The 21,517-nt window shown below is 38.2% G+C and overlaps 1 pseudogene across 1 annotated transcript in view; it reads right to left on the bottom strand.

The window, feature by feature from the left end:
* LOC111545201 overlaps window positions 1-11,788 on the bottom strand; it is a 72,757-nt pseudogene extending 60,969 nt beyond the window's left edge. Inside the window, exons 1-2 of the transcript XR_002732371.1 lie at window positions 11,619-11,788; window positions 3,103-3,673 (exon numbers count right to left, since the gene is read on the bottom strand). The product of XR_002732371.1 is annotated as a frataxin, mitochondrial-like (transcript). The remainder of the gene's footprint in view (window positions 1-3,102; window positions 3,674-11,618) is intronic.
* Window positions 11,789-21,517: the final 9,729 nt, after the last annotated feature.

Here is a 21,517-nt window from a genome sequence, read left to right as displayed (position 1 = left end):
TCCAGTTTGTTCTGGAAGTAGATGCTTTCTAAAATACCTCTTTGCAGTGGTATACAGATTTCATATATATTTAATGTTTTCCCTGAAAACTCTATCATATGTGAGAACTCAATCATGCCAACCTTACTTCTGCCAGCCCCTGTGCTTTTAAGAAACAGCTCCTGAGTTGGTGCAAGATTTCTGTAGCTCCATATGACTGGAAGGTAAAATGTGAAATGGGGATTGGTGTCAGATGAAGCAGAAGTCAGGCCGTATATCTTTCAAGTGATGTTAAAAAGCTTAGAATTTATCCTGAAAGCAATGAGAATACAATTTACTCTCAATGACTTTCATTTGTTCTTACAAATCCTGCTTCTAAGTGAAAAGTCATTTATTAAGAGAAAACTTCCATTATTTCTTTCTTTCTTTTCTTTTTCTTTTTTCTTTCTTTCTTTTTTTTTTTTTTTTTTTTTTTGAGACAGAGTTTTGCTCTTGTTGCCCAGGCTGGAGAGCAATGGCACGATCTCAGCATCTCAACTCACCACAACCTCCACCTCCTGGGTTCAAGCAATTATCCTGCCTCAGCCTCCTGAGTGGCTGGGATTACAGGCACACACCACCATACCCAGCTAATTTTGTATTTTTAGTAGAAACAGGGTTTCTCCACGTTGGTCAGGCTGGTCTGGAACTCCTGACCTCAGGTGATCCGCCCACCTTGGCCTCCCAAAATGCTGGGATTACAGGGGGGAGCCACTGTGCCTGGCCAAAAACTAACTAACTAACTTCCTTCCTTCCTTCCTTCCTTCCTTCCTTCCTTCCTTTCTTTTTTTTTTTTTTTTTTTTTGAGACGGAGTCTTGCTCTGTCGCCCAAGCTGGAGTGCAGTGGCCCGATCTCAGCTCACTGCAAGCTCCGCCTCCCGGGTTTATGCCATTCTCCTGCCTCAGCCTCCCGAGTAGCTGGGACCACAGGCGCCCGCCACCTCGCCCGGCTAGTTTTTTTTTTTTTTTTTGTATTTTTTAGTAGAGACGGGGTTTCACCGTGTTAGCCGGGATGGTCTCGATCTCCTGACCTCGTGATCCGCCCGTCTCGGCCTCCCAAAGTGCTGGGATTACAGGCTTGAGCCACCGCGCCCGGCCTCTTTCTTTCTTTCTTTTAATTTAACAGAGTTTAACTGAACAGTTTGAGAACTGGGCAGCCTCCTCAGCCGGAGTAGGCTCAGAGACTCCAGCATAGTCATGTGGTGGAAGAAGATTTATGGACAGAGAAAGAAAAGTGGCATACAGAAAACAGAAGTGAGGTATAGAAACAGCCAGATTGGTTACAGCTCCATATTTGCCTTATTTGAAAGCAGTGTCAAGAGTTGACCTCTTTTGATTGGCCAAAATCCAATGATTGTCACAAGAGTAGGTCACAGTCTTGTTTACACATCTAGGTAGGTTACAATTCACTAAGTACAGAATAACCTTCAGGTCAAGCTTAAACTGTGTAAGGAGGCGGTTTTAGGCTAAATTTGATTTAACAATGTTAATGACATATTTATGATAACTATATTTTTGAAACAAAACATATTTGGTGGGAAGAATGAAATCATTGCAGGACTTTTCCTTAGTTCAGCTAAAGATAAGGCTCTTGTCCATCCCACAGCCACAAAAATTTAGGCTTGCAGATGGTTTAAAGGGTGAGTAAAGTAGGGTTTTATTAAGTGAAAAGGGGAAATAAAGGGTTAGGGGGAACAGGGATCCTCTGCAAGGCCAGAGTCCCCTGCCAGAGTGCTTCCCACCAGGCTGCGCGAATCCCAGGTTCACATAGGAAAAGGAGGTGCCAGGCTCTTCCCTGCTGCAAACTCACGAGGCTCCACCCCAGTGGGCAGGCTGGTTAGAGTTTCTCCAGGGACCCTCTCCCATCTGGCTGTCAAATAATTATTTTAGAGTTTTATAAAACTCTGAGAAATAAAAATGAAATCCTAAGTCATCCAGCTGACTAAATGGATGCACCACCTCTTGGCCAAGGGAACCCCAGAGAAACCTCGAAAACTGAGTTCCTGCCATGATGTGTTGTTATACCCTCTCCATTGCTAAACACCATTAGAATTTCCTTCCTACAGGTTAAACAGAAATCAGCCCTTTGGAAGGATGATATCTGATGATATCTGCTGATATCAAACAATGGTCTGACACTGCCCCTTCCTTTTGCAGTTTCTGCACAACTAACCAGCATTCCTTCCTGATTATAGACTGCCCACAATGGAGTGGTTCTGGCCAGTTTACAGAGGATGCACAGTGAGGGTCTCTGTGTCCTCTGTTTCACCTTTTGATGTCAGAGGACAGAAAACTCCACCCTCTGATCATGCTAATGCTGCCAATTTTTGCACATGCATCCCATGGAGAGGCATGAAGCTCAACTGAGCATGTGCATGTTTCTCCTTTCGTGACTATTCATGACTCCTCCTATAGTTTATTGAATGCATATATTTGGCCATCCTATTCAACATAAATGCCCATCTTATTCTTCTGACCCTCAGTGTCTGTTTTTGGCTTCTGGCCAGGGACTACATTTCTCAGTCTTTCAGAATGACCACCCTGCAGGCAGCAATCTTTTAGGAGAAATAAAGCTCTTCTTTGCAAATTTATTAATCTCAGAATTCTTCAGTTGACAACTGTAATGTTTGGCTTAATAGAAAACAGCTGGATTCTTCTACTTGTCTCTTCATTCCATCTGTTGCAATATGTTGTTTTCAGTGGAGTAGATGAAGAAAACCCAGGCTCACAGAGTTATGTAGTTGGAAAAAGGAGAACAATACATATCTCTGAAGAGATCTGGGGGATGCAGAGGTTCACCTTTTTTTTTTTTTTTTTTTGAGGCAGAGTCTTGCTGGAGTGCAGTGGCACGATCTTGGCTCACTCCAACCTCCACCTTACAGGCTCAAGTGATTCTCCTGCCTCAGCTTCCTGAGTAGCTAGGATTACAGGTGTGCGCCACCATGCCCAGCTAATTTTTGTGTATTTAGTAGAGACGAGGTTTCACTATGTTGGCCAGGCTGGTCTCAAACTCCTGACCTGAAGTGAACCATCTGCCTCGGCCTACCAAAGTGCTGGGATTACAGGCATGAGCTGCTGCTTCACCTTGAAAGCTATCCGGATGAAGAAGCTCTTCTCATACTCCAGCAACTCCATATAACATCTGGATGGAGAAGATAACCAGATTTGCTTGTTTGGCGTCTGCTTGTTGATCACGTAGGTTCCTAGATCTCCACCCCGTTTAACAGTTAAGACACCACTCCCAAAGGAAACATCATAGTCCTCAAAGGTGTATGGCTTGTCTGCAAGGTCTTCAAAAAACTCTGCTAAAGAGTCCAGCGTTTCCTCTGCTAGTCTTTCATAGGTGGTGTCATCTAGAGAGCCTAAGTGGCCCAAAGTTCCTGATTTCCTCAAATTCATCAAATAGACACTCTGTTTTTTGACATTCCGAATCTGGTTGAGGCCACGGAGGTTCGAACTGGCGTGGTGGGGTGTGCAGGTTGCATCGATGCCAGTACGCAGGCTCCGGCGGCCTCAGAGCAGGGCCAACTCTGCCGGCCGCGGAGCCCGGGTAAGGGTCTGGGCCTGGGCCGGGCTGGGGGACGCCAGGAGGCCGGCGACTGCATGGCGCCTGAGAGTCCACGTGCTGCTCCGGGTCTGCCCATTTCCATCATTTCTAATGAAAAATGTTATTATGTGTTCCACCTCAAATCAATGTACACAAACAAGTTTTGCATAAGAAAGACTACATATCACTTGAACAACGAAAACAAATTTCTATAAGTGAGAAACAAGATGTCATTCAAATACTACTTTCACATCAAATTTTTCTTTCTCTGTCAAGTCTTTGCCTGAAACTTTAATGTCTAAATATTATTGTTTATAGTGTATTTATTTAATGTGTTATAAAAAATTGTTATACTGATAAGAAAAACTTTTCTGGAAAATAACTCTTCAAGAACCATGATGGCAGTCATTAATGGTCATTATGGAATGTAAGTCTTTAGCAGTGATAAAGGATATTAAGCAAGGAATAATAATCAGGTTTTTTTGTTTTGAGTAGAATTGATTGTAGACAAGAATTATGTAGCCGAAAGAAGTAAGATAGAATGAATGAATTGCAGAGCTAGTTGACAAATAAATTTGACAGGACTTGTTGTTGTGTCAAAGAAATTGTTGACAGAGAATTCTCAGTGTTAGCAACTTTATGGGTGATAAAGTGCTCACTGAAATCAGTCACACAGGGACAGGTTAGGGAAAGAGATGATAAACTCTACGTAAAACTGATTTTGAAGCCTCTACAGGAAACCTGCATGGGGATGTCCAGTAGAGAGTTACATAAATTTTGAGCTCAGGAGTGAGATCATGGCTGAAGTTAGAGGTTTGATAGTCATTATCAAATGGTGTTTGCATTCAGAGGACTGAATGGTATTGCCTAGGGAGACAGATAAAGGTGACACAGAGGAGAATCTAAGCACCACCAAATTTTAAAAGATGGGCATAAGTAGAGTTCACAAAAGACACTAAGAAGTAGCTTCTAAAGATAGGAGGAAAACCAAGAGAGGGTGACGTCACAGATATGAAGGAAAGGAAGATTTTCAAGAAGAGAGAGTAGGCTGGGCACAGTGGCTCATGCCTCTAATCCCAGCACTTTTGGGGGCCGAGGTGGGCGGATCACGAGGTCAGGAGTTTGAGACCAGCCTGGTCAACATGGTGAAACTCCATCTCTATCAAAAATACAAAAAATTAGCCAGGCATGATGGCACATGCCTGTAGTCCCAGCTACTTGTGAGGCTGAGGCAGGAGAATTGCTTGAACACAGGAGGTGGAGGCCAAGATTGTGCTGTTGCACTCCAGCCTGGGCAACAGAGCAAGACTCTGTTTCGGGGAGTGGGGGGGAACGAAGAGAGAGTCTAATATTCAGTGGTGAGATGAGTTAAAACTACAACATGTTTGTTGGATCTAGCAACAAGAGAATCCCACGTTATCTTGATAAGAATAATCTTAATGGGATATCTCAGGTCAGAAGCTACTTGGAATGTGTTGAGGAATGTGTTAAATTAGAAGGAAACTTGAGAGAATCACCTGGTATAGCTGATATCCTTATACATAAAAGTCAGAACATTTGTATTCAGAAACTCCTTTGGGAAGGTCTGATAGCCCCTATTGTGTTTCCACAAACTTCTTATCTGCACAAGGAGAGATGAAAACACCTCTTAACATTTATTTCACTCTTTCTCTTTCTTTCTTTGATACAGAGTCTCACTCTGTTGCACGGCTGGAATACAGTGGCATGATTATAGCTCACTGGAACCTCAAACTCTGAGCCCAAGTGATTACTCTGTCTTTAATTTTCCAATCTAAACAGTGGCTAACTTATATTTTATTTTACTGAATTTAATTTACATACTTAACTTGATTCTTAGTATATTATAGATTTATGTCTCAATAACAAAATATTTTGCATGACTGGAATAATTTTTGATGGGCAAACAGATCCTCTCCTTTGATAGCTTCACACAAGTTAATCCTTTCTCAAGCATATAAACAGACATTTCTCAAGCATATAAACTCATGTTGGTGTTTACTTGGACAGAAGTTGAACATGGATACCAAGTATGTTTTAAAACAATTACAAATAATCTTAGGAAAGACAGAAATTATAGACTTGAAACAGTTTTTTTTTCCTCTGAAAAATATAATTTTTTAAAGTTTGATTGTTTAATTGGAGATTGTGTTCCTAGATTAATATTAGATGTTTTTAAATGTAATTTTTATGTCACTGTCCAATTTGAAAAATACTTTTAGCTATGCTCTTTCAATTCCTTTAACAACCATGTCAAGTAGATATTATCTTAAGTAATTTCTCCATAAATTTTACTCTTAGTAAGTGTAGTCAGAAAGAAAAAGAAAATCTAAGTCTTGTCATTCAAAGTCTTCTGATGTCCAATTTAGAAACACCTGAAGTTTTATTCAGATATATTTGTACTTACTTATAAACTGTTCTAACTAGGACTTGAGATGGCTCAGGAGGATGCTATTATGCAAATAATAGCAAGATAAAATAATTAAAAATAAGTAAGAGAGAAGATGAAAAGGAAAATAAGGCATAATGGAGCTAGAATATTAGGTCATTATATCAAACACATGTCATGTAGCCACATAAATGCCCCAAGAGACAAACCATGCATTATTTCTTTTTTTAATATAAAGCAGCATAGGTTACATAAGTGCACAAATCTTAAATGTACAGCTCAATGACTTTTCTCACATAAATGTGTGTATAACCACCCCGATCAAATTATAAAACATTCTCATCAGCCTGATGTCATCTTTATTTTTCCTCTAAAGGTAACCACTATTCTGACTTTTATCATGTGTGTGTTTTGCTTATTTTTGACCTTCATATAAATGGCATTATGCAGTTTGTATCTGATTGCTTTTGCTCAACAGAATGTCTTTGAGATTCACTTTTCTCTCATTTTTGTTTAGAATTTTGTTATATGAACATATGACAATTAATTTATACATTCTACTACTGTTGAACATTTGGTTGTTTCAAGTTTTGGCCTATTACAAATCAAGCTATTATGAATATTTTTGTACATGTACATGTGAATAAAACCACTTGTTTTTGTTGGGTATATTCCCAGGAGTGGAATTGTTGCATAATATTTTAGTTTAGTAGGTCTTGCCAAGTAATTTTCTGAAGTTGTTATACTGATTTATACTTCAATCAGCAATATAAAAGAGTTCCCATTGCCCATATCTTCATCATGACTTTGTGTTTCCAATCTTAATGTTAGCCATTTTCATGGGTGGGTCGTGGTATCTTATTGTGCTTTTAATTCACATTTCTCTGATAACTAATGATGAGTATGCCTTCACATGTTTAGTGGCCATTTTGATACTTTCTTTTGTGAAATTTTTTTGAGTCTTTGGTTCAGTTTAACTTGGGTTGCTTGTTAGATGTATATCTTAGAAATATCTTCTTCCAATTATGGCTTGTCTTTCCATTATCATAATATTATCTTCTGACAAACAGAAAGTTTAATTTTAATGAGGTCCAATTTATCAATCTTTTCTTTTAAGTCTAGTGCTTTCTGTGTCCTGTTTAAGATGTTTTTGCCAGTGTTATTGTCATGCAGATATTCTTCTAATTATTTTTTTAGGCCATACATTTGACCCTAAAATTTTTTTTAACAGTCAGACAAGAAAAGAATGCACAACCAAGTACAGAATTCATAGTGTTCATAAGGTGAAAAATAAAACTGTTGTTCAGGAAATACTCTAGTAAAAAGTCAGAGTAGAACTTCTCCTCTAGGTCTGCATATGGCTTATAATAATAAACACTCTCAAAAATATCCTTACAATACTGGCAGTGCTGAGTTGCTTCCTATAACATCCCTCAATATAACCTATTACTTCATACTGAAGGGCAAGTGACTATAGACACTTCTCTTGGAGTCAATATAAGGCAGATTTAATTCTGGAGGAGCTCACAGAATATCTAGGTGATTTTCATACATAGCACTTTCTTACATAAAGTTTTTGAAAGGTTTTGGGTAACTTCAAGATTTTACTCCTAAAGAGATATTGTAATACAGTTATTTCATGTTGCCTTTTATTGCACACCATATGCTTTAGCAATTGGGAAACCCGATAAAGACATATTCTCACATAGAAAGCTACCCTCTTATAGCTGGAACATGTGTAGAAGAAGCAATTTTGGCATAACCAAATAACCCATTAGGCAGAAAAAATGTTTGTGAAGCCTATCAGCAACACACAGGCACTGAGATAATTTTTTTGTTTTGTTTTTAATAATGTGATGTTTCCAAACCGGTACTAAAATCATTCACTGTATTAATAATTAGCACTTAGACTATCTTTACTTTATTTTTAAAAAAATTAAATAATATAAATGGATGACACCCAAAATCCTGTTTTTTACTTATGTCCTCTAATTCTGCTAGTCCACAGGTTAGAGGTAACACCTTTTGGCATTACAAGGGATTTGCTTTTATTTTATTTTATATATTTATTTATTTATTTTGAGACGGAGTCTCACTCTGTCGCCCAGGCTGGAGTGCAGTGGCTCGATCTGGGCTCACCACAAGCTCCGCCTCCCAGGTTCACACCATTCTCCTGCCTCAGCCTCCCAGTAGCTGGGACTACAGGCCCCCGCCAGTAAGCGTGGCTAATTTTTTAAATATTTTTAGTAGAGACTGGGTTTCACCGTGTTAGTCAGGATGGTCGGGATTTACCTTTTATTTTTAAGAATAGTGAGAATCCTCTTCAACTCTTACCTTGAGTCCCATTTCTGCCACTCTGTCTTCAGAGGCAACCATTGTAATGAGTTTGCTGTGTATAATGATTTGCTCCTCATCACAAGGAATATGTTTGGTGTAGAACATTAGTAAAACAAGGAAAAGGAAAAGAAAACAATGAACATTACTGATAATACCACAGCTCAGAGATGACTCCAGTTGTTTGCCCTTATGGCTGTTTTCCATGGATGGCATACAAATGCCTACAACATAAGTTACATAATGTTTCCATAGGTGATAGAAATTAGTGATTAAGAGGAAAGACTCAAAGTAGGCAGCCTAAGTGCACATTCCAACTCTGCTATTTAGTAGCTCCCTAGGTTACTCTACCCACATAGACACACACACGCATACACACACACACAGACACACACATACACATTACAGTATAATATTAGGTGAGGGCAAAAGTAATTGCGGTGTTTGCATTGTTGGAATTTTCCGTTTGATACTGGAATACTTTCTTAACTAAATGTGGTTATGTTATACATCATATTAATGGGCACTTCTCACTCTATTTCTTTTTGCTAACGACTTATTACTTGGTGTTTATTTTAGGTTTATTTTAGACTATGGAAATGATGTTAGACTTAAAAGTAAATTTGAGCGATTTTCTTATTTGAGTTCAAAATGGGCCATAACGCAGCAACACAACTCGCAACATCAACAGCACGTTTGACCCAGGAACCGCTAATGAAAGCACAGTGCATTGGTGGTTCAAGAAGTTTTGCCAAGGAGACAAGAGCCTTGAAGATGAGGAGCATAGTGGTCAGCCATCGGAAGCTGACAACGACCAATTGAGAGCAATCGTGGAAGCTGATTTTTTTTTACAACTACAGAAGTTGCCAAAGAACTCAACGCAGACCATTCTATAGTCATTTGGTGTTTGAAGCAAATTGGAAAGATAAAAAAGCTCAATAAGTGGGTGCCTCAGGAGCTGAGTGAAAAATCAAAAAAGCCATCTTTTTGAAGTGTCATATTCTCTTATGCTGTGCGACAACAACAAACCATTTCTCAATCAGATTGTGACATGCAATGAAAAGTGGATTTTATATGACAACCGGCAACAACCATCTCCGTGGTTACACCAAGAGGAAGCTCCAAAGCTCTTCCCAAAGCCAAACTTGCACCAAAAAAAGGTCATGGTCACTGTTGGCAGTCTGTTGCTGGTCTGATCCACTATGGCTTTCTGAATACCGGCGAAACCATTACATCTGGGAAGTATGCTTAGCAAACTGATGAGATGCACCAAAAACTGCAACGCTCTGCAGCCAGCATTGGTCAGCAGAAAGGGTCCATTTCTTCTCCATGGCAAAGACCACATGTTGCACAACCAACGTTTCAAAAGTTAAACAAATTGAGCTACAAAATTTTGCCTCATCCACCACAGTAACCCGACCTCTTGCCAACTAACTACCACTTCTTCAAGCATCTCAATAGCTTTTTGCAGGGAAAGCACTTCCACAACCAGCAGGATGCAGAAAATGCTTTCCAAGAGTTCGTTGAATCCTGAAGCATGGATTTTTATGCTACAGGAATAAACACACTTATTTCTCGTTGGCAAAAATGTGTTGATTGCAGTGGTTTCTATTTTGACTACGAAAGATATATTTCAGCCTAGTTATAATGATTTAAAATTCACGGTCTTAAACCACAGTTACATTTGCACCAACCTATACCTCTGCCTGGACCCTCTTTTAATTATGGTTTATGCCCGTTTCTGTTTTACAGATGAAGAAACTAAAGCACAGGGTAGTTAAGCAATGTATGCAAGGAAAGGAGTCGGGGCAAAAAAGTTGTTATAGACAAGGAAGTCTTCAAGAAAGGATAGGGTGCACTTTTTCTTTTTCTTTTTTTTTTTTTTGAGATGGAGTTTCACTTTTGTTGCCCAGGCTGGAGTGCAATGGCCTGATCTCAGCTCACCGCAACCTCTGCCTCCCGGGTTCAAGCGATTCTCCTGCCCCAGTCTCCTGAGTACAGGTGTGTGCCACCACACCTGGGTAATTTTGTAATTTTAGTAGAGACAGGGTTTCTCCATGTTGGTCAGGCTGGTCTTGAACTTCCAGCCTCAGGTGATCCTCCCACTTTGGCCTCCCAAAGTGCTGGGATTACCGGCCTGAGTCACTGCGACCGGCCGGGGTGTACATTTTTAAAATAACATTTCTATTTTGGAGTAACTTCAGTTTTACAGAAAAGTTGCAAAGATAATTCTTAGTGTTCCAGTATACCTCTCACCTAGTTTTCTCCTAATGTTAAGATCTTACATTACCATGATACATTTGTCAGAATTACAGCTAATGTTGGTATATTACTTTATTGAGATTTCTCCAGTTTTCCCATCAATGTCCTTTTTTCCTGCTCCAGGATCCAATTCAGGAAACCACATTGCATTTAGTTAAACTCGTTTTTTAAGATGAATAATAATTGGCTGAACAAAGGGGAGGAGAGAAAGCTTCAGCAACGAGGTAGCTGTTGGGCAATGCAAATAACGGTATTGAGCGGGACTGAGCAGAGAGATGTGGGGTGTGATGAGGGGGCGGAATTGACTGGAGCAGGCTGAGTAGCAGGCATTAAGGAGTAGAAAGATTTGAAAAATGATTTTGGATAGGGCAAGAACAAAACAACTAAGTAGAGCAGGACAGACAAGGGAGCAAGGGTGTTTAAGGAAATTGGGAAAAGAACATAGATTTCCAGCCCTTCCTGCTTAGATCTGGTCCTAGAGAGAGTCAGAGAAGAATTCCTAGAAGAGGCTGAGGGGCAGAAAATCCACTATGCTAAGGCCACATTGCACTCTTTGTGATGAGTCCTGTTAATGCTACCTACCTACTATGGGAAAATAGCTATCACTTATTTATATCATTTTATGACCTGTCCTATGTGCCAGGCACAGTACTTTCTGTGGTGCTTTTCCTTGCAGTTGCATAGTGAAAGCTCCTAATGCCTTATGGTACTTTTGCATAAGGTACTTTCTGTGCTTAGCACATGGGATAGATCATAATACTTGCAGTACCTTCTTTCTCTTTCTGTACACACACACACACACACACACACACACACAGAGTCATCTAGTTCTTACACTAGTCTTTTAGTGTAATAATAAAGCCTATTATAGAAAAGGAAACTGAGGTTTACAAATGCCATGCAATTTGCCTAAGTCAAACTACCAATAAGTTATGGAGCTTGAAATTGAACCAACCTCTAACTAACTGCAAAGCCTGTCTTTCATTGTCTCGCTCAATCTAAAATCTTCTTAATTATTCTTATCAGAGTTTGTAGTGTAATTCTCTTTACCTTTCAAGAGAATTGCTAAGTGCTACACAATTGTATTTCACCAGCGATTTTCTGAAGGAATCCACTTGGAACTTTGATGATCTGAAGCACTCCTTCAAGGCTCCACACATGTCTGTTCTTTCACGGGTAGTAGTTATGCAATATGGAAACCCTTGAAGGAGATCAGTCATTTGAGTAATGGAGTAAGTTGACCCTTAGTGGGCTAATTATATATTTTCAAAGTTCAACTAACTTAGGCAGTTAGCTTATGATCTAAATTGCTGTGTAGAGCTTCCGCTTTCACATTTTGGTTTGGAACTAGAGCCAGAATGGAGACGAATAAATTGGGAAGTGGCAAGAAGAAGCTACTGGCAGTGGCGTGGGGGGCTTTCAATATGCAACCGCAAGGAAAAGGAAGCTACATGACCTTTTCCTTGCTTCAATTTCCCTTTGAAAATTAGTGTCCCTGACAGGGGAAATACTTGAGGCAAGGTCTTCAAAGCACCACCATCTGACCTCTCCCTTCATATTTTTCCTTCTTTCTCTCTACCAGTTCTTTTCAGAATTTCAGGTTTTCTTCTAGGCTTTTGGAATAAAATAATACTAATCAGGAACATACTGTCTCAATTTGGCAAAATCATTAAAAATTCAGCATTGGTTCTATCACAATATTGACCTTTAAGACTGATGAACTGACATTTTCTTGGCATTCTCTTGAAATTGTATTCAGTACTTTTCATGAATTATCTCTGAATTATTACTGATTGTCTTTTAGTCTTGCCTGGGTCTCCTTCTACCTCAGTAGTTTTATACTTCTCAAATTCCCTGACTAATTCCTCCTTTTCCAACTGATGAATGTTAAAGTTCCTTGGTTCTCAGTTTCTGGCCTTGACCCCTTCTCTAACTACAGTCCTTCCTTAGAAGAATTCACTCAGGCACATGGCGTTAAAAATCATCTGCGTAATGCCAGCCAACCAAATTACATGTCCATCTCTGACTATTCTCCCAAACTCAAGAGTTGTGTATCTATTTGACAACTTGTTTTCTTGAATGTCTTATAATCATCTCTAACTTACCAAGTTCAAACTGAATTCTTGCGACCCCAAACTTTTTTTTCCCCAAATCTTTCCCATCACACTAAATGGCAACAACTTCCAACCATTTGCTGAAGCCCAAATTTTAGGATTCACAATTGGTTTCTTGAGGTGTCTCACTCCCCAGTTCAATCCATAATCAAGTTTCATTGACTCTACCTAAATGTGGCCACTTATTTCTACTTTCATTCAAATAACCATTTTGTTCATTTTTTTAATATAGTGATACCTTCTACCTGGCCTTCTTGCTTCCATTCTTGCCCACTGACCCTCTATTTTCCATAAGGCATCCAGAGTTATCTTTTAAATTTATAAATTATATCTGTTACTCTCATGATCAAAGTCTTCCAACAGCTTCCCATTGCACATAAGGTAAAACTCAAACTACTTACCATATGTGTTAGGTTGTTCTTGCATTGCTATAAATAAATACCCGAGACTAGGTAATTTATTTAAAAAAGAGGTTTAATTGGCTCATGGTTCTGTATGGAAAGCATAGAAGCATCTGCTTTCCATTGATAGGGGAAAGGTGCTACACACTTGTAAATGACCAGATCTCATTAGAACTCACTCACTGTTGTGAAGACAGTACCAAGGGGGATGGTGCAAAACTACTCATAAGAGATTCACCCCCATGAGCCAATCACCTTCCACTAGGTCCCATCTCCATCAATGGGAATAACATTTCAATATAGGATTTGAGTGCAGACACACATCCAAACACTATCTCCATGCCTTCAAGACCCTATACAATGTGTCCCTGCTTACCTTTCTGACTTCATGTCTTGTCACTTTCTCCGTTTCTATTTTTGAGTAATCTTCTTGTGCTTCCTCAAACAGGCCAAGATTGTTCCCTCTGAATCTCTTATGATTTCCTGTCCATAACTCTTCCGTCCTTCATACAGCTGACTTCTTCATGTGGTTAAGTGTTTGCTTAAATGAAACTTTCTTGGATAGGTTTTCCTTCACCACTCAATCAATACCAGTCCATTCTTGGACACAAGAGCTGAATAGAACTGAACGTTGTGTACCTGCCTTACTAAAATATAAACTTCGCAAGGACAGAAACCTCCTATCTTAGTACATAGTAAGCACTCACAAGTTGTTGATCGTTTGAATTCCTCATTTCTTTTCTCCCGATCCCTTCTAATTCTAAAATTCCGTAATTTTTGAAATGTACAAATGTTATATTTGCATCTTACAAATGAATCTTAATAATTTGTATGAAAATAGAGACCCACAGAACACCAGAAAAAGCCAATTTAGTTCTTTTAGTGTATCCAGTGAAATGAAAACTTATGGTTAATCCTTTTTTCTTAAGTCTCACATGAAGAAGTCTCACATTATGTAAACCCAGAGGTCTGTAAGTATTTTTTGTTCTCACTGACATAGTTGATCTAGATATGAAAGAAGGGGAGAGATGAGAAAGGGGATCAGCAGGAAGGAAAAGAAGACTAAAAATTATTGATTGTCTGCAATGTGAAAGGCCATTTTGTTGGACATGTTTTATATCTTTTTAAAGGTATCCCAAAAATTCTGAAAGGCATGTTTTTATTAACTCTATATTTCTCATGAAGATGATGAGGTTGACTGTTTAATAATTCACCTGAGATCAGATAGGTGGTTGGTGGTGGAATCAAAGATGCCGGTTCTGTTTATTCCAAATATTAAAATACTTTACACTACATTATCTTGTACACTCAGAGTTACAATAAATATTCAAATGTCGTTTCCCTCTAGAATGACACGGTTATATTGGACCATGAAGTTTTAGAAGTGGCTCAATCAGTATTTGCTTCCTTTCTTATTTACACATTTTTTTAATTCCAACAGCTATTTAATCCAGACTCATGGATTAAATTGTCTTTTCATAGTTGGGGACTGTTGAACATTCTAAAAAGTAAGGCATGTAAAACAGGGCACATAGAGAAAAAAGCTAATCTAGTAAGTGAAAAGGAGAAAAAGGAATCATTCCTAGGTATATGCTTAAGTATGGTCTTCAAAGTAGCACTATCTAAATTAGTCCTACAATTAATCTCATAAATGTATTTTACTAAATATCTAATAACTACTTAGGGGAAAGAGGGAAAGGAAGTAAAGACAATTATACCTAAAAAAAAAATTTTAAAGTCAACATCCTTTTTTTTCTTGTATTTTTCCTTGTTTATGTGCTCCCCTACCCCCACATCCGCCTCTTCCTTCTCCTCCTCTTCCTTCTTTTTGGTTCAATGGGCAAGTAAGCTTACAGTTTGCAAATCTGTGCCTATATCTTTAAAACCCTTTATTGACTTTCACACTTTTTAGGCAAGATGATAGCTTTCACTGGTATTATACATCATGATTTGCAGGATCTTTTACATATAATAACATATATGTCCCCACAAGAGCCTTGGGTTTACTAATTACAGAGAAGTTTGGAATGAGGCTTGTAATATCGGATTATTTAGGGTTAACTCTTATTAGCTGTGTGACCACAAGACTCAGTGCCTTTTTCTTCAATTTCCACAACTGGAAAATAGAAATATAGACATGTAATACCTGTTTCACAAGGTTTTTTTTCTAATGAAGTACAAGCGAACTAATAATTATTATTAATAACTATTATTATCTACCAATTCTAATCAACATTTTAGAATATTCTAAATGGAAGATAGGATTTCTTTTCATATTGTATATCTCAATAAATGAAGCTCGTTCAAACTATTTAACTGATTTCTCACTTCCTAATAGAAATTAGGGTAAGACTTCTCAGCATAGGAATCAGTCACTCTGTGTGATGTTGTGACATTCTTTCTCAATATGGAGTGGGGGTTGCAGGGAGAGGTTGCCGCGAGGAAATCTGAGCCATTTTCCTTGGTTCTCCAACATGAGATTTCACTGTGTGCCTCACTAATAGGTATTAATTTTGTCATTTCCCGTGTGTTTTATACATCCAACTGGAAGCAGAGTTTTATTCCAAAGCACATTAAGCATAATTTTGACTAATGGATTCTTCAGAAAAATCTAATAATGACAGCAGTATGGATATCATATTATAGGTTAGATTTTTTTTCACATAAATCTATGCAGTATGCATAACTTGTCATGTTATCTTACATATAAGCAAAATAAGAGCTAGAGATTCACTGATTTCATAAGTTCATATAAGGCATTTTAACACCAAACATTAGGGTATCTGATAGAGTGTGGGTTCAGTTACTGGCATTTCTAAGTGTAAGTTTCCTTGTTTACAAACTGAGGGATAACACATACATACTTTGTGAGTGGTCATAAGGATTAAACAGAAAACGTAAGAAGAATCTTTCTAGGCACAAAATAGATGTTAAATCAATGTTACCTGTGCTTTCTAATTCCAGATAAATAAAAGAAACAGTACCTTTCATTTTAATGGAACACTAAATATATATCACTAAAAAATTAAGCTATGATAATGCTTTTTAAAAAAGTAATATGATTAAAAAAATATTGCTTTTTTGGCCCAAGGACCTTTACTTATGATTTTGTCCTTGATGTGTATTTCTCAAAATTGGTGTTTATAATGATATCTGCTCTCACAGTTAATAAATTACCACTTTATTAGAATCTAAAATAATCCCCCAAAGGTCATTTTGACTATAGTAACCTCAGGTAGCAATAAAATTCACATGAAGTAAATTTCCTCTTTTTGGGGAAAACCAGTTTGTAAAAGATACAGTAAAGCAATTCGTTCCGTGAAAGAAGCAACAACATACTCAGGTTAAAAATGCACTGTGTTTTGAACCAAACATAAAAAGTGTGAAATATCATTCTGAGTTCCCTTGGCAAGATGTGACTGGATGATTCAAAGATAAAAGGTGCAAATGGCTTATAAAAGTGTTCAAAGTCATTACTTGACATCAAAGAAATATTGCTAAAAATCTTTTAATTGAAAATGAATCAGAAACTTCAAAGCTAAATTTTACTTAAAATGCACATGAGTGTGGATTTTTTTTTAAAAAGTAATGGTGAAAAGTGAACATTAGTAATGTTAGAGACAGGGTTTTTAAAAAATTCAGTATAAAGGATTTTGGTAAAGGCAAACCTAGATTTAATCCAATCTTGCCAATATTAGGTATGAGATTGTTGTATCCAGGCAGAGGGGGCTATGAGACATCACAAAACAAAGTAAAGAGCATCGGATCATGATCCTGGCCTTGACCTCTGCAGCCACATGCCTTTGTGTAGTTCTGTGCTATCCTGAGTTCAATTTCCTCATCTAGGTAATGAGAAGGATTATAATACCAGCTCTGCTTCCTTCCTACAGAGTGGATGTCAGAATCAAAGGAATAGATATTAAAGTACATTGTGAACTTTAAAACATTCCACAAATGCTAGGTATGGATTGTACACAGCAATTAAATAGCACCATAGGTTGAAAAGTAATAATATATTTCCAGATTTGATTAAAACAAAAAAAAATAGTTGTCTCTCTTTGGAAAGCCATATGAATTATTGATTATTTATTGTTTTGGTCATTATCTATTGATATATAACAGACCATTCCAAAATTTACTGGATTAATTTATTTTGTCATGATTCTGTTGCTTAGCAGTATGAGCTGAATTCAGTTAGGCAGTTCCGCTGTTTTTAGAGTTATTTATGCAACTGCAGTCATCTAGTCACTGAACTGGGACTAGATGGTAAACAGATGATCTTACTCATGTTTCCGATTGTTGGTGTTGACTGTCAGCTGGTTCATCTTAGGGCCTTAGTGGAGAGGGTCCTTTTTGTTCCATGTGGTCTCTCATCCTCTAGGGGCTAGATTATGCCTCCTCATGTGGCAATTTCAACACAGTTCCAAAAGGGTGAGAATAGAAATTATAAAGTCTCCTGGAACCTAAGCTCAGAAATCCTCTATCCTTATTCCTACCACACTTTACTGGTCAAATTAAGTCAAAGGCCAGCTGAAAGTTAAGGACTGTTAGACTTCACTTCTTTTTATTTTTAATTTAATTTTAAGTTCTGGGATATGTGTGCAGGATGTGCAGGTTTGTTACATAGGTAAATGTGTGCACAGGTGGCCTGCTGCACCCATCAACCCATAAATCACCTAGGTGTTAAGCCCACATGAATTAACTATTTATCCTGATGCTTTTCCTCCTCCTGCCCCCTGACAGGCCCCAGTGTGTGTTACCCGCCTTCCTGTGTCCATGTGTTCTCATTGTTCAGCTCCCACTTATAAGTGAGAACATGTGGTGTTTGGTTTTCTGTTCCTGTGTCACTTTGCTGAAGATAATGGCTTCCAGCTCCATCCATGTCTCTGCAAAGGACATGATCTTGTTCCTTTTTATGGCTGCATAGTATTGCATGGTGTATATGTACCACATTTTCTTTATCCAATCTATCATTGATGGACATTTGGGTTGATTCCATTATACTTCACTTCTTGATGGGGAGAGTGGCAAAGTGACATTGCTAAGGAGCATGCCCACAATTATGGGAAAAAAGGCTGTGGCCATCCTCCTCTACAACTTATCACACCATCAATTTGATGTTTGATTTCCAATTAAACTATTTGTATAGGAAGGACACTTCTATGAGGAAGCCTCAATTGCAATTCCCAAAGACAAAGTCACATTTTCAACAGAGACATTTCATAAAGAATGGTGAGTCAATAACAAGGAATCCACTGGAATCCTATGAAGGAGTCCATGTAACAATTACAGGAATGTTAGGAAAAGACAAGATAGAAGACACAGTCGAGGATAGAGAAAGGTATTTCAGGATTACATATCAAAAACCAGAAGAAAAGTTTAGAAATCACAATAAAGGCCATCACTGAAAAGAATTTTGGAGGATCAGAGAATATACATATTAGCTGGCTAAACCAGTACCAAGTAGGATTGAACAGGATGGAAATCAGGATATATGTAACATAATCTCTAGAGATATTATGAACAGGTGGTGGATTTGAGCAGGTGTTGGACCATTTCAAATGGTCCAGTATTCTAAGTTGTGTGAGGACATATAGGGTCATAGGGCCTGAGTTAATTGGGATATGACAAATTGAAAAACACTGGCCAAAAGAAAAAACTAGATTCAGAGATTTGAAAAACTACACAGGAATGGAAGAGAATTCTACAAGAAGCACTTCCTAGGGTGATCTGAATAATTCTCCCAGTTGGTATATTTTTAGCCCAATAATATTTTATGTACCAATTATTTATCAACATGCATTCAAAAATATTTATTTAGTACTTATAATGTTTTAAAAGCCATATTTGGCCGGGTGCGGTGTCTCACACCTGTAATCCCAGCACTTTGGGAGGCTGAGGCGGGTGGATCACAAGTTCAGGACATCGAGACCATCCTGGCGAACACGGTGAAACCCTGTTTCTACTAAAAATACAAAAAATTAGCTGGGTGTGGTGGCGGGCGCCTGTAGTCCCAGCCACTTGAGAGGCTGAGGCAGGAGAAGGGTGTGAACCCGGGAGGCGGAGGATGCAGTGAGCCGAGATTGCGCCACTGCACTCCAGCCTGGGCGACAGAGCCAGACTTTGTCTCAAAAAAAAAAAAAAAAAAAAAAGAATAAAAGCCATACTTGTTACAGGGGATACAAGGTCAAACAAGGTATATTCTTTACCCTTCAAGGGTCTACAGACATTGTCAACGCAAGTGATAAGTTATAATAACACAAAGTCTAGGAGTCATTGCAAAGTGTCATTGATAAAATTATAATTAGGGTTAAATAATTGTTACAAACTATGAAATTCTTACTTCATGGTACACATTGTACTAGGCCCTCTATATATTATCATTAGTCTTCAAAAAAATAGCATAGAATATTTATTCTGTTGTATACACACATACACACACACACACACACACACATCAGGTTATTTAGGCTCATAAGATATAAATGTCGTTTGGTTTCCAAACCATATGTCTTTATTCCAGGGTGCATAGCCTTTTGACGAGACCATTTGAATCTCACCACTTTTACAAAGCCATTTTGATACCAAAGTATTTTGCACTCAATTATTTTTATAAGGGAACACTTGGATTCACCTTTTAAAAGTTAAACTTTTAGATTTTTGTTATGTAATAAAAAACTAAATGAACATTCTTACCTCATTCTTGAGCCTCATTCCTTCATCTATCCCATCTCTAGAGATGGGATAGGCTGTGGTTAGATAGCCTTTTGTAGATAAATCCGGAATTGTGTTTCCCATCCTTGCTACTAATCTCAGAAATACCATCAATTAATCTCAGGTAAGGGGCTGCTTATTCTCTGAAAACTTGCATGTGTCTTATATTGTCTGCATCTCAAATTCTGTGATTTCTTCAACAAGGAAATAATGGTCATATTCATTTACTTTTAATCACTAAGTAGATTTGATGATGTTTCTTATTTGAAAACTGAAAGCAGTGTTTCTCAAGAGGAGGATGGACTTTTTAACATTTCTGAAGGGATAGCATATGTAATTTGCAAGTTTATTTAATATAACACTTTAAATTTGAAAAGGGAATATTATACTTACTGTTTTTATAATTGTGGGCAATAGAAACTAGAGCACCACACAATCTCTCGCACTGATAGTGGATAAGAAGATGCTATTGATTCTGAGGAGGCAGGGATTGGGAGAGTAGGATATATTTCCCAAATCAAAGTTTCAGCACAGTGAAAAGAACGAAGATTTTTACACACACACACTACATTCTAAAGAAAAACTTGGGAAACAGTCATCTTGTAGAAAGAATGGACATATCTGCGTATCTGCTTTTTGGACGCTTTCTGGTCTGCTGATTGTATTAGAATGAGGATTAGATATTAGGGGTGGGTAGACAATTACGGTACATTTGAATCATAATATGAATCTTCATTCTCTTCATTCCTAAACTTTGCAGGAACTCATTCAAAATCTAACACTGAGTGACATTGTTTGGTTCTGTGTCCCTACCCAAATCTCATGTTAAACTATAATCCCCACATGCCAGGGGAGGCATCCAGTGAGAAGTGATTCGATCATGGGGGCAGATTTCCCCATGCTATTCTTGTGATAGCGAGTGAGTTCTTATGAGATCTGATGGTGTAAAAGCGTGGCACTTCCCCACTTGCTCTGTCTCTCCTGCTTCCACGTAAGACGTTCGGTGCTTCCCCTTTGCCTTCTGCCATGATTGTAAGTTTCCTGAGGCCTCCCCAACCATGTGGAACTGTTAGTCAATTAAATGTCTCTTCTTTTATTTTTCCTTTTTTTTCCCCCCTGACATAGGGTCTGACTCTGTCACCTAGGCTGGAGTGCAGTGGTACAGTCTCAGCTCACTACAACGTCTGCCTCCCAGGTTCAAGTAATTCTCCCACCTCAGCCTCTCAAGTAGCTGGGACTACAGGAATGCCACCTGGTTAATTTTTGTATTTTCAGTAGAGACAGAGTTTTGCCATAATGGTCAGGCTGGTATCGAACTCTTGACTTGAAGTAATCCATCCACTTCAGCTTCCCAAAGTGCTGGAATTACAGTTGTAAGCCACCATGCCCAGCCTAAACCTCTTTTCTTTATAAATTTCCCAGTCTCAGGTAGTTCTTTATAGCAGTGTGACAGTGGACTAATAGACCAAGAATATAGAAAGCTGCCTTTGACTTACGGTGAAAGGCCCATTTGGTGAGTAAGAAACCTTCAACTAACTTTTCATAAGTACAAATGTATATGTTCTTAGTTTATTATAAGCTGGATAAAAAAACTTTTAGATTTTAGTTCTCATTTGTAAGGTTATGCTTGAAAACATTCTAATATAGACTGTATTTCTGAGATTTTCCATCCCACAAATGGTTAACATGAGAAAAAGTTTCTTCACCCTTGGTGGGTTGT

This window comes from Piliocolobus tephrosceles, chromosome 10 (assembly GCF_002776525.5).
Source record: "Piliocolobus tephrosceles isolate RC106 chromosome 10, ASM277652v3, whole genome shotgun sequence".
Classification (NCBI taxonomy): Eukaryota; Metazoa; Chordata; class Mammalia; order Primates; family Cercopithecidae; genus Piliocolobus; species Piliocolobus tephrosceles.
This window is presented reverse-complemented; position numbering and strand designations above follow the sequence as displayed.